The sequence below is a fragment of the Terrapene carolina genome, unplaced genomic scaffold (assembly GCF_002925995.2).
Source record: "Terrapene carolina triunguis isolate 2854851 unplaced genomic scaffold, T_m_triunguis-2.0 Scaffold96, whole genome shotgun sequence".
Lineage (NCBI taxonomy): Eukaryota > Metazoa > Chordata > Testudines > Emydidae > Terrapene > Terrapene triunguis.
In genome coordinates this window covers 26,520,893-26,534,866 of record NW_020664447.1, presented here as the reverse complement: position 1 = coordinate 26,534,866, position 13,974 = coordinate 26,520,893, and the positions used below count along the sequence as shown (strand labels likewise).

The 13,974-nt window shown below is 40.3% G+C and overlaps 1 long non-coding RNA gene across 1 annotated transcript in view; it reads right to left on the bottom strand.

Moving 5' to 3' along the window:
* Positions 1 to 2,130: 2,130 nt before the first annotated feature.
* Positions 2,131 to 13,974, bottom strand: part of LOC112113511 — a 33,883-nt gene continuing 22,039 nt past the window's right edge. The window contains exon 3 of the long non-coding RNA XR_003899809.1: positions 2,131 to 2,211. This is a non-coding gene — a long non-coding RNA (uncharacterized LOC112113511). The remainder of the gene's footprint in view (positions 2,212 to 13,974) is intronic.

Sequence of the window (13,974 nt, the reverse complement as noted above, 5' to 3'; positions counted from 1 at the left end):
CCCAGACTCTAGCTCTCTCTAGCTATTCAGCGCAGGCTAAAGTCTCCTCTGCCTTTCTCACTAATCATCACTGTGAATCACTAATGGCACAAGGTCCATTGTGCTTTGCCCTTTGTTGGTTGGCAGCAACCGCGAGAAGGGCAGAGGGCAGTTTCAGAGCAGACTGATGTTTGGCAATAGACTTAGGGATGCATTTTTCCACTGATGGTTCTCAAAAAAATTGGGAACAAGGTGAAGTTTCAGCTTTCTGAAATAATTCAAAGACCCTATAACTCTTCCCACTGCTTTGATCTGCCACCAAAAGAAATAAAATGAAATAAAAAAAGCTTTATATGAAACAAACCCAGCCAACCAAACTGCTATCATAGGGTCATATCATATAACTCTTACCCACATCAATGAGCATTTATTCATCTGAATAGTCGAATAGTTCCACAGAAGTCAATGGAACCACTCATGTGGATAAATGCTCATTAGTGAGACTAAAAGCTTCAGAACTTGACACTTAGTGAGAAGTCTTGAGATATCCATGTGGCTATTGTTACTACAGCCTCCATTTCCCCCTTGCAGTACACATAGGGTCAGCTATGCTATAGGTGTGCCAGTTTGCCTGATTCACCACAAGATGTAATATCAGTATAACTTATTTGATTTATGTGGTGCTCAGTATCTCTCACTGAAATGCAGCCGGCTGTAGTGTATAACACTGCAGCTTTTTAACAGCTCAGACTGCACAGCAGCCCTACACAACAGTTTTGAAGATAGGAAAGATCTTGTATTTGATTGAAACTTGAGGAGAAATTTTAGGCAGCTGGAACATACTCCTTATTTGGAGTAACACCTAAGATAAGTGTTTTAGGATCTTTAATAACCAGAAGTGCTTAGGACATCAGTTCTACATTTCACCATAACCTAGTATCTCCAACAGCACAGTGCTCACAATGTGTGCATTATTTTGATATTCATGTAATGTAAAGAAGACCGATTTAAATTATTAATCCTTTTTCTTCAACACCTACAACCGGTTTTCCTGGGGGTATCCCATCCAAAAACTGATCGGGCACAACACTGCTTATCTTATCAGCTCTTTTATGACTGTGGAAAGAAAAGAGCAAGTCAGTTCATATAAAATAAGAACCACTCCATCACAACTCCCAAAGCCCTCACCCATTTCTCAAACTAAATTGAACATGGAATAATTTGAGCCTTGGGAAATTCAGTAAAGATCATCTCCTTCCAGGGGATGGAGATGACGAGGTCCAACTATGCCTCTTACATCCTTTCATGATTCCAGTAATTCCGACCCAATGCATTGTCTTCTAAGGCAGGGCCCTATGGCCTGGTATGCACTTCCAGTATTAGTCAGTGGATAACTTGGCAACCCATTCCCCTATTTTGCTACAAATTCTCTTTAGGAGGCAGCTTTCCATCCCTCTCCACCCCAAACCCACTCAGCTCTCAACACCTGGAGGTAACCAGCTGGTTAGATATAGCCCAGAAATAGCAGCAGGAACTGCTGGTGAGGATTGAAGTGGCCAACCTGTGGGGGGAACACAGAACTGGAGTAACCGAGTGGGTTGCAGGTTAGGCTTGAGGTGCAATGACAGTACTGCGCAGGGCACCCAGGACTGGGTTGACAGGCAGTGTGGGCAGACTGGGATGGAGATGAATTAGCAATTTGTGTGGGGGGAAATATTGCACAGCCCTGCCCACACTATTCCTCAAGCCATCAGTACATTATACATTTTTTTCAAAGAAATCAGCAAGCATTATAATAGCAATAATTCATTGGAAGGCATTTAAACAAAATCACATGAAACTCACATTAAATTTTTATCACACTTTTTAGTGTGCAAACATTTCAAGCAAGAGCAAATAATCATCTGCTTTTGAAGCACCACTTGTAACAAATAATGTTTTTTTTATTATTGTAAAATAAGCTTCCAAAGAAAACATAATCTCTGCCTGGTAGGAGCCATATGCACTTCTACTGATATTGTTTCCCAAGGCAACACAGTAAGAGAGGAAATTAAAAAGCAACAGGTGAGGGCAGTGGGATGTGAACACCCAATAAAACTCAGACAGTGAAGCGCTGTCCCATAATGTTAGAAAAAATCAGTCTCCTCCTTACCTGAAAAATGCAATCTGGGATTTTCTTTTACTTTTAAATAATTTAACATTCCTGGGAGATCCGAAGAGCATTTACCATCTCTGCAATAGATCAGAGGGGATTTAAACTTGTGACAGTTTGCGCACAAAGCACACCACTATCTACTACTAGACCAAGTTACTGTCTTGAAAGGTGAGTGGGAGACTGAACTCTTCAGTTTTGCCAAAGAGCATGTACAGACCAGAACAGGCACGATCACTACAAGCTTTCTCAAGCAGTCCTACATATGTCTCAGCTCATGGCCCAGAGGGGCCACTTCTAGGGGCTATAGTGGTGCAGTTCAGTATCTGTCCTTATAAGGATGCCAGTTATGGTGGTGTCTTCTGAGATGGGAACATCTGTCACTAGGAACTGGCTCATTTCACAAAGGCCACCAAAAAAGATGTTGGATAGTAATGACATGTGGATACTATTGACCGTGGATGAATTTTAACAGATTGACAATTGCCAGAGCCCTCCTGTTTCCTAAAAGCACATATGCCATGTGACACAGAAATATTGATTACAATATCAACTCCACAGTGCAAAAATGTGCTACAGATTACTTTGCTAACCCTTAAATGTCCAAAGCACTATGCAGGAATTTAGCTACATGATTGTGTTGAATTTAAGTGGTAAGCATCTCTAAAGGGATACTGTCAAGAAATGTAGCCACCAAATCCTAGATTGTTTTTAATAAAGAAGTGGAGATTTGGAAGGGTTTATATAAAACCTGTTTTATTTTAAATCAAAATAAAGAAAGGGTGTGTTTTTCCTTGATGCCTTTAAATCTTCTCTAATCTTCTCTATTCTGGTGCAAATCCAAATTCAACAGCCGTACAAACTATCCAGAAAGTGAACTAGATTACAGCCAGATAACAAATTTGGCCAATTTAGTTCCACTGTATGAGATGAGTAGAGTGTTAATGAATGATATGCATAGTGAGATGTGCATTAGATTTAAAAAAATCTTTCAGTTATCACAAATACACAACTATTTTTAAACATACATTATATTAATCTTGACACTCCCTTTAAATCAAGAAAATTCAGAAGCTAGGCTTCTGCTCTATCTAAAAATTTTCCCTTCACACAAACTGTTTTACATTTTTAAGGTTTTGAGTGTTTTTAGTGGTTTGAGTGATGTTATAAACTTTAGTTGCAGCAATGGAGGCCCAAAAGCATAAACCGAGCTTTTATCATTTATGCTTTTTCTACAGTTAATGTTCTAAGCATGTGTGTGTGTAAATTTCCGCTAAAAAATAAAATCGCAGTGGAAGTGTATGAGACACTCCAATAGTCTAAAGATCATTAACCTTCTACACAGTTGTATTCATAGGCATAGGGATGCTAATGTGAATTAGAAACATTGTGTCTTTAATCCATGGATTATTGACGTGGTCAAGTCAATGAGATTGTATGTATTTAGAAGGTAATGATGTCTAATGTACTTATTCAGGTGCATGTGTGCACTAGGTGGGGGTTTTAGTCAATGTCCAGTCTGCTTTGCAGACTAGGAGACTCAATATTTATGTTTTAATAATAATAATATTATTTTACATTTACTTGACCGCAACCAAAAAACCTAGATCCAGAGCCCCACTCAATTTTGGAGAAATTCTGATCTAACTTCAGATTCATGTTTGCAGTTTAGCCCATTTTTAATTCATATAGAGTCTTTCATCCTGAAATACAATTCTGGAACTGGAGAGTAGCAGCTAACCAGTTCACAGTATGTTGCACATGAGTGGGGGAAAGATAATTATTTTCCTAAAGTCACTAGGATAAACTGCTACTCATATGAAAAGTGTGATGAGCTCTTTAATGAACAGACAAGTCCTTGGAGTTTAATGTCTCATCTGGAAAAGGCCTGTTTCAAAAGGATAATTGTGTGGAGTTTACCAGCTCATAGCCAGATACTCAACCCTCTCAATCAAGTTTCATTGCCAAGGTTAAAGGAGAGAGGGTCAGATAAAGGAAAACCAGCCTGAGCCTTTGATCTGCTATAACTGTACCAACTGTTTGTGAACCTGTAGGTGAGGAAATGGTACCTAAGAAAGTCTGTTCTCTTGCAAACTTTTCTAAATTTTCAGTCCTCCCTGTGATAAATCGTACTTCGTCCAGAGAGAAGGGAAAACATGATGGGAGGCTCTTCAAGGACCCAATATCTTTTTAGAATATGGTACCTTTGCTGGTCTGCAGCTCCTGTTTGGGGATGATTGTGGCACAAATTCCACATTGGGGCTACTCAGAAAGAAGAATATCAAGTTGGGGGAACTGCAGAAACTTTTCCTTCTATCCCTACTTCCCCAACATGTCCATTTGTTTTTAGTTGGCTAAAGACTACCTGAATGCAGTCTTCACCTGAACTGGACTAGGGACAATATGCCTGTGTTTAGCTTTTTTACCTCTTTTGTGTGCAGAATTAGACATGACATGTTCAGCAAGTCTCCACAAAGTGGGTAGGCAAGGGGAAGGGGGATAGAATACTTGAGAGGCTTAAGCACAAAAGTAGGTAGCTTCACTGAGCATCCAGTTTGGAATGTCTTTCTGCATTTATGCTCTAGCAGTTTAGTTCAGCAAGGTGATAGCTGACAGGAATTCAATATTTCACTGTAATAGACAGTCTGTCCTATATTGAATGGATCGATGCTTTGATTAAATACTGCAGATGCAAGCCGGTTGGGGTGATCAAACCTTTTTGGTACTATTGATGTTCTCCTGAAACCCACTGAACTGTAAGGTCCACAAAACAGAGTGGCGTATTATAGAATGATAATTAAAGGCAGGGCATTTGGTAATGGATTCACCCTCTCTTCTGCATCCACAGAAGCTGGCTATGCTGTTTTCAAACAGCACAATTGGAATGCTCCACTTCAGTGGCTTCACAGAATCATTTAGGGAGTTCAGGACAATTTGGCTTAACATCTAACAGAACAGACCTATTAAAGTGCAGCCACTTGTCTGGCATGGAAACCACTTAGCTGGAGAGATGGTAACCTTTTTGGACAGTGAATTTCTACAGAGGTGCAAATGAGGGATGGAGGGACAGTCTCTCTTGCTGCAAACATGTAGGGATTGAAGATGAAATTGAATTCTCAGGTCAGAGAGGGATGTTAGTGTTGCTTCTCCTCCTGAACGTTTGTTAAAGAAAACACTCCAAGATTATGGGACAACACGCTCCAGAAATAGAAGTGACTTACTAATAATTTGCACATTTCAAAGATCTCTAGTTACTTTACAAACATTAAGTAAATCTTCCAACACTGCTGTGCATTAGTTATCTGTCATACAGATAGGCCATCTGAGGAACAGAAAGGCAAAGTTGTTTGCCCTGGGGCACACTGAGAGTCAAAGGAAGAGCTGGGAATAGAATTTAGGAGCTCTGGCTCCTAGTCCTGTTTTCTAATCAACAGCTCATACCCCCTGTCATTTTAACAGCTGTATTCACAAATCAGAGAACTGATAAACATCAGTAAAATTAATTGGCCTTTGGCAACCAGCCTGGCAGTCTAGCAGGAGTCCAGTCTATCATTTCAGGAGACAAGAGAGACAAATGTGGGCATAGTAACTAGAGCTGGAAAAGTCTGGGAGTGTCATGGAAGTGCTCAGTGGGGAAAGGATAGGGAAGTACGGAATAACTCCCACAGCTCTGGCCATTTTCAGAGTAGCTTTGACAGGAAGAGGGGACCATACACATTTCCCCCTTGCATTGAGGACCGTAATAGTGTTTATGTTGGGGGAAACCAGTAAACCATTCTTCTCATAGCCACTTCGCAGCAATCAGTCTAGATTTACTTCCATATCCTCAACCCTGATCCTTTTATAAAGGATTTATGTGGCATTTCAGGAAAGTAATTGGGTTGGGGAATTAATTAACTTCTGTAGCTTCTTTCCATTACCAGAAATATACTTTGATCATGCTTTTGTGTAGTGGAGCTGTCTATGCAGAGACTGTGAGAAACTGAAACAAACCTCCTTCCTACCTGTTTAGGACAGCAATGTGGTTTACAGTGACATGGAACTGGTAGTTCTATGTGTATGTGTTTTTAAGAGCAATTAAATAAATGCCTTGGTTTTTCAAGGCATTAGATTGACAGCTGTGAAGATATAAATCCTCTCTCCACATCATAGAGTGTAATAAAGGCATGTGATAGTGCCAGCTTCCCCTCTATTTTACCTTCATTCCTATCCTGCTTTGGAGTATTCGCATGTAGCGATGAGGTGAAACTAATGAACAATTAGTCCACTTCACGTATAGTAAGCTACCCACCGAGCATCTATTCCTCTCCCCACCCCCAACCCCATCTCCATGGGCAACATGAATCAGGGAAACAAAAAGGGCTGGTAAACAATTTTCTGTTAAAACTTTTCTATGGAAATCTGAGTTTTTGGCTACACAGATTTTTAGATTCTAATGTCATAAGAGGCCATTGTGGTGACCTAGTCTGATATCATACAGGCCTTAGAACTTCTCAGAAAGAATTATATACCCTTCATTCATCATCTAGCCAAGTGAAACATATTTGGTTCTTTCACCCTTTACTCATCAAAGGTCCTGTATTGCCAACCTCAAGCATTCAAATAACAAGTCATACCTCATAGATCATAACTTGTGTAAATATCATATTTTTTTACAGATAACTTTTAAGGTTTTTTTTCTCTTTGCTTTCTGGTTTTTGAGTTTTTAGGGTGCACTCGATTCATGTTTTAATTTTTTTTCTCCACAATCCTGCGAGCTAGGAACAGACTTTATCTTTAGATGAAAGATGCGATTCTCACACAGCTTTTGATTCCAACAGCTGTGGCTTGAAGAAAAACACCAAATATCATGAGACACATGATAAAAAATGTGAGAGCTGGTCATTCTCTGCAGCCTCTTATCACTTCTGCTGCTATACAGTATCTTCCCGGTATTCCTATGTTCAAAACTGAACATAGTGTCCTAGGTGTAGGCTTAAAGAGCCAACTGAGATGGGCAATTGTGATGAAGTAGGAATTTTCTGTAATATTTTTATGAATGATATGCCTGACAGTGACCCACTTGACTAGGGATTTCTACCCAGTGGGGGCAAAAGGGTTAAAAAACTGCTCTTGGGGCAGAGCAGGGGAGATTGTGTGGGGTGGTATGTGGATTGAGAGGAGACAGGAAGCTAGGATAAGAACTGGCCTTTCCAGAGACACAAGGCTCTTACCTGGTACTGAGAGACAAATACACAAGGATGGGGAGAGAAAGCGGAAATGGATTCCCCGGCATCTTGGCTGGCGGATTGTACTGGCTTGGCCATTATGGACTATGTCTTAATCTTTGCTTCTCTATGCTAACCTAAAGGCTTCCTGATGCTGTGTTCTAGTTGACTAATAAGCTGTGCTGTGAAAAGGCTGCCTTGTCCCTGAAGACTGTAAAAGTCTCTGACCAGGAGTCTATCTCAGTAGGACTCATTGAGAGAGCTCATGGTGTGAAGCAGGAATGCTGGAGCCCAGAGGTTCAGTCTTGGAGGCATTGAGACCTGGTGACCTACCCTTGGGGGTCTGGTATACTGAAGGGGAACCTCCAAGAGTCTGTTTAAAAGCTGGGGAATACCACATATCTTGTGGATCCATGACTTCAATCTTGTCCTTACTGTATGGCAGAAGCCCCGCTGGCTTAAAGGCAATGAAAAATCTGTGATGGGGGAGGCTACTGGTATGCAGGAACTAGTATGCTAAAACATTTGGCGGGAATAAATATGGTAATATGGTGGTAGATGAATTATCCTAAAACTAGAGTATCAGAGGGGTAGCTGTGTTAGTCTGGATCTGTAAAAAGCGACAAAGAATCCTGTGGCCGCCTAAAACTAGAGATGAAGGTTGCTAACCTGGGACTTGGGGAACTCAGGTTTAATTCCTTGCTCCACCACAGACCTTGGGCAAATCACTTAGTCTCTCTCTCTCTCTCTCCCTCCATGCCTCAGTTTCCCATCTGTACAATGGGGCTAATAACACTTCCCTATTTCACAAGGGTATTGTGTGACGGTAAATACATTTAAGATTGTGAGGTGCTCAGATACTATAGTAATGGGGGCCATAGCTAAACAAAAAAGAAAACTTTTGGACAACTTCTGTAGGGACTGGAAGAGAGTATGACTTGTTTATTTCTCCAGGATTCTGGGTATATTGGGATTACACTCAGATCTTTTGTTTAAAATAGGTCTTGAATTTCATTGCTATGTATTTTCAGTTGTTAAAAACCATTTTTCTAGTAAAAAAAATATAGATTTCTAGAGGCAAAACTTGTTTGCACGTAGGAATTTTCCACTTCAACTGCAAACAACTTAGATATTAAAGGAGGCCTTTAAATGAATAATAATGCTTTTTCAATGTTTTAGCTGTTCATAAAATGCAAGATCTGGCTTTTCTTTCTCCCCTGCTTCCCCTCAGCTGTTTGTAGTTCTAATTGACAGAAAGCTCAAACGCTATAGGATCCTTCATTTCTTCTGGCCAAATGGTATAATCGCTGTGTGGGGCCACAGGTCCAAAGGAGCGGAGTCAACACATTTCATATAGTTCTTGTATAACTCTCTGGCTGTAGGCAACAAACAATGCTGAAGGAGCAAGTCAAGTCTATGAATCTTGTGAAACCAGTCCTCTGGGATCATGAAGCAAAAATAGAGAAGTCATTTATTTGACACACAGTTATTTTTACAGAGCCCCACAAATTCCTATAATGTAAGGCTTGTTAACTCTGTCAACAGATAAAAGGAACTAGAGAGAGAAAGAAACATACACACAGAGAAAGACCTTTCGCCCTCCTAGATGCCTAAAAATGACTCTGTGTGCCATAAAAGACTAATGAAAGATTCAGCTACTTCAATTTAAAAAGACCAGCCCTGTTTAATATATGGTCTTGTGTCAAGCACTTCCCTGAAGTGGTTGGAACTGGCTGGTTAATTAGGAAGTGGAAGACACTGCACATCCTCATTATAGAAATCTATACTTTGTTAAAGCAGAGATGGGGGGTGGGTGGGTTCTGGTTCCTATGTGCTGCTTGGAGAATGGAAACCAGCTGAGAAAGCACTAATTGCTTGAGCTTTTCCCCATTCTTTGGTGATGTGTACAATCTACAGTTTATAGTCATTCTTAAACTGAGCTAGGATGTGTGTAAGGGCTTCTATGCCACCAGGGACTCAACTAACATGTCAGCCTTTCCAAGTGTATTTCTCTGTGCTGAGGAATAGGAAACAACTCTGATACCTGTGTAATAGCTGTTGAGAATTTGGGGTCTAGATCCCACTTCCACTTCCGTCAAAATTAAAAAAAAAATATCCCACTGGCTTCAATAGGAGCAGGATTGGGCACTTAGTCTTTTTTAATGGCTACTAATGTAGAACTTTCTGTGATACATTATTTTATAAGTAATGCAAACTTGATACAGTGTCTGCAGCCTGTATCTCCAGATGTAAAATATATTTTACTGTACTTTCCAGTAAAAAACAACAACAACAACATTTGTATCTGGTGATGTTCAGGCAAGATAAACACCCAAATGTTGTAGATGTTTTTCCAATCCTCTTGGCTCTTCAGCATTTGGCTAAACATCTGATATGTTTTTTCCAGGAGATTTTTGGATACTTCCTGCTTCTGACTAAGGAAGTCATGGATGAAAATAAAGAACATTAAGGAAAAAAGTGAATGGAAAGTTTCTGAATTGTTAAAAAGCTTTATTTCGGGATTAGAAATGGAAATGTATAAAAGGTTCAGAAGGCAGGTTTTTCTTACCAAGTTCACCTTCCCTGAGATAAATCAATGGCCATATAAAGCCTAGATCCATGTCAATGGATCCATGTATGTGCAGATCTATAGCCTTAAATGCTACTATATGTAATTGTCTAATAACTTGGGAAAAGCTCAAGCACTTCTGAACACAAAGATACCTACCTATATATGGGACCAGATATTTGTCTACCCAACTATCCCTCCATATTGGCAGATGTTCATAACTTTGAATAATTACACTATATGAATTACCATCCCTAACAACTTTAACAAAATAGACATACTGTGTCAATAAAGCACAGTAACAGTGTTACAGGGTAGCTGATCTCTATGGATATACTGAGCCCAGCTCCCCTGGACTGGAGCAGGTGAGCCTAATCCAGCTAATTAAAGAGGGCTGGGCTACACCTGGGTCTATGAAGGGCTGCTAGTAGGCAGCTGAGAGGGAGGGCTGTGGCAGGATGAGTCCTGGGAGGCAGGCCTAAGACAAGCTGAGCCCCGGGTAGCAAAAGTTACACAAGATGAGAGCTAGCTCCTGTGGTGAGTCCCTGGAGACGGGGGAACAACTTCCTGTGGCTGCTGCCTCAAGAGTGGGAATAGAGCTGGCTGAGGCTAGGAAACTTCCAGAGCTGGAGTGTCAGAGTCCCCTGGGAGGGGTGGCCATGAAACCTGGGGGCCAGGTACTGCCTTAAGACTGCACTCTGGTTGTTTGTTTTAACCTTTGTTATAAAAGAATAACCCTCCTTAACTGGGACTGGGTGTGACAGTGCATCTCTGGGAGCTGGGTTGCATGGCAGCCATCTTGGTGACAAACAGAAATGCTGAAGAGCCATCATAGAAGAGCATTTTTATAGCACCCAGCGTACTAGGTGCTTCACAGTATAAATAGAGATGTGGTTCCTGCCCCAAAGAGTGTACAATCTTATTAGAGATGTGACATAATTAGTGTGAGTAATATCCAGTAGGGAGTGGATGGGGTCAGAAGCTTTGTTATAAAATTCTGGCCTCTAACAAAATCTATACCTCAGATTTTGTCAATAATTCATTTCTGGATGATCTAACTAGACTGTATCAGGTATTTAAATTCTCCAAGATTGATCAGGAGATTTTTGAGAAAGTAGAGATATTTTCCACCTTCTAGACCAAACCAGGCAAGAAAGATGGAAAGAAACTGTTTCCAAATTGAATTTCACACATTCTAGTTGCAAAGCCTGACAAACTATTAAGAGACTGAGTGAAAATTCTAATCTGAGCAAGAGAGACTACCCAGTCATACCCACTCCATTGAATCCCAGTTGGTGACCAGTGTAAAAGCTTCTAATCCAGACAACGCTTTTAGCCATACAATTAAAATGGTGGTTGCTGACAGATGGTAACTTCTGAGTGAGGACATGAACTTGATGGCTCCTTTTACTGACTGGCCATACATAAATTGCAGCCTAACAAGGCTCCTGGTCTAGATAACATCCACAACAAGTTTGTCTCTCACTTTGGGCCAGTCACCAATAGTTAACTGCTTTGATTTTTGGATCATTATACCAGGACTGCAGCATCCCAAAAGTCTTGAGCAGAGCAAAGATCATAGCTGTTCCCAAGCCAGGGAAGCGACTGACAGATTCAAAGAGCTACCAACTGATTTCTCTGCTGTGTTATCTACAAACTAATCCTGATGCAGATTAATGAGAGAGTCTAGCCTCAGATGCCTTGCATGCAGGATGGATTCAGGAGCCATAATCAGGTACTCCATCCAACTCAGGATACCAAAAACACACTTGGGTCAGGAAAGAAAGTTGGTGCAGTACTTACTGATCTGGCAGCACCCTATGACTGTGTGACAAGTTGGACTCACTGTCCAGCTGCTGCAAGTTATTTCTTGTAGTCCGATAATGTGGTTCATTCAAGAAATTATTAGAAGTGGAAGTTTTATCCCACAAGTAGGGGAGAAAATCAGTCTCCTTAAATGTCTCTGCAATGGCCTTCCACAAGAGTTAAGTTTAGCTCCCATTTTGTTCAATATATGCACATATATCCAGAAATTCAGGCCAAGAAGCATGTGTATGTTAATATCTATATTGCTGACACTGGAAACCATTTGAAGGGAATCTCAGCTAGGGGATCTCACTAGGTCAGACAACCCATGATCCAGCTGACACCTGTCCTCCTTGAGTTCTCAAAGAATGGTTCTGAGATTGTTTCAGCTAGTTACTTAGGAATGCTACGGTGAATTTCATCAGGCCTTGATGACTTGAATACATCTAATATCTATGTGATATATCTAAATAATCTTTAATCTGTTCTTTGCCTTTTTGGCTTGTGTGCTTTCCCCCTTGTTGTTAATATTAACTGTCTTGAATATCTGGTCACCATTAACCTTTTTAATAAAGCCTGAAGCAAAATAGGCATTATACACCTGAGCTTTCTTATTGCCACCAGTTTACTCTCCTTCCCCACTAAGTAGAGGAATTACACTTTCCTTTGTCTTTCTCTTGCTCCTAATGCATTTATTCCCTTTCATGTCCCGTCATAGGTGTAACACATTTTGTGCTATTCTTTTGTACTCCCCCTTAGCAATGCATCCATGTTTCCACTTTTTGTAGGAATCCTTTTTGACTTTCAGGCCATTAAAGAGGTCTTGATGGAGCCATATTGGCCTCTTACTATTCTTTCTGGGTTTTCTTTTTCACAGCAGGAATGCTTGCAGTTGTGCCTTCATAATTGTCTCCTTGAGAAAATGCCAGATCTTTTAAACTCATTTTCCCCTTATTTCCCCCCACCATGGGACCTTACCTACCAGTTTTCAGTCTTAGTCTGCTTTTTTGACATCCATTGTCCTTATTCTGATGCTCGCGTTCCTTCCTTTCCTTAGAATCATGACATCTATCATTTTATGATTACTTTCACCTTAATTGCCTTTCACCTTCTGATTTCCTACCAATTCCTCCCTGTTGGTCAGGATCAAGTCTAAAATGGATGCTCCCCTGTTTACTTCTTCCACTTTCTGAAACAAAAAGTTGTCTCCAATTCCGTTTCATGTGCTCCCTAATTACTTGGTCTTCCACTCTACTGGATACCTCTCTTTCACTGGTGGCTCTAGTCCCATTGGAGTCTCCTGCAGCTAGTTTGTTCCTGAGAACAGCTCTTTTCCTCTCCTTCTCCTTCTCTTACGTACATTGACCATTAGTTAGGCTGGATCCTCTTCCTTTTGCCGCTATTTCTACAGCCCTCCAATCTTTTCTATGTAGTGATAAGCCTATACATTTTTAGAAGAAGCTGGAAACAAGGAGAAATAGTCAGCATCAGGTGTTTTCCAGTAGGTGCTCCATTGACCACAGTTTGAGATTTACTGGCAGAGGAGTTTGGGGCAGGTTGTGGAGAGAAGTCTTTGCAGTTGAGGGCCCAACTGAAGAGTTTTTAGGGAGATCTAAATTAATTTACTTAAATCAAACTTATGAATTGTGAACATGAATCCCATTTCACCAATGTAATGTGCTATTCATTAGGTTTCCCTAAAATAAGAATGAAATGTTAGTGTTGATATTCATGCCATGTTTATGAACATTTGCTGATTTTTATGGTGTTTTTTTCCCTCTTTAGCTTGTTCAGTGATCATAAATTATTTTGAAAAGTTAAATAACAAAGACTTCCAACCCTTCCCTCCCCCAAAAAGAGAGATTATATGTTTTACTTCACCTCAGTACAGCACCAATAAGCAAGAGGCAGGAACAAGATTGTGCTTAATGTCTATTACTGTGATAAATCCAAATGGGGAACTGTCTTAAAATATAGGTAGATGCCTGTGAAAGTACACAACAGGTCAGGCAATCAATGGCAATATTGATCACATTGTGTCTTTAAAGAGCTTGAATCAGAAAGGCTTTGTCTATTGACTCATTCATGCTGAGTTAAGTAAGGTTTAAAACAGTGCAGGATTATGAACTGTCTACCTCTAACCTTTCTTTGCTACCTTCTAAGATACTTTAACTCCAAGTTTATATGTATTGACTCTGGATGATATTTTATTATATTCTAATAATAGTATTGTGTTTGATTAGCTTAGACCTATTGGAAAC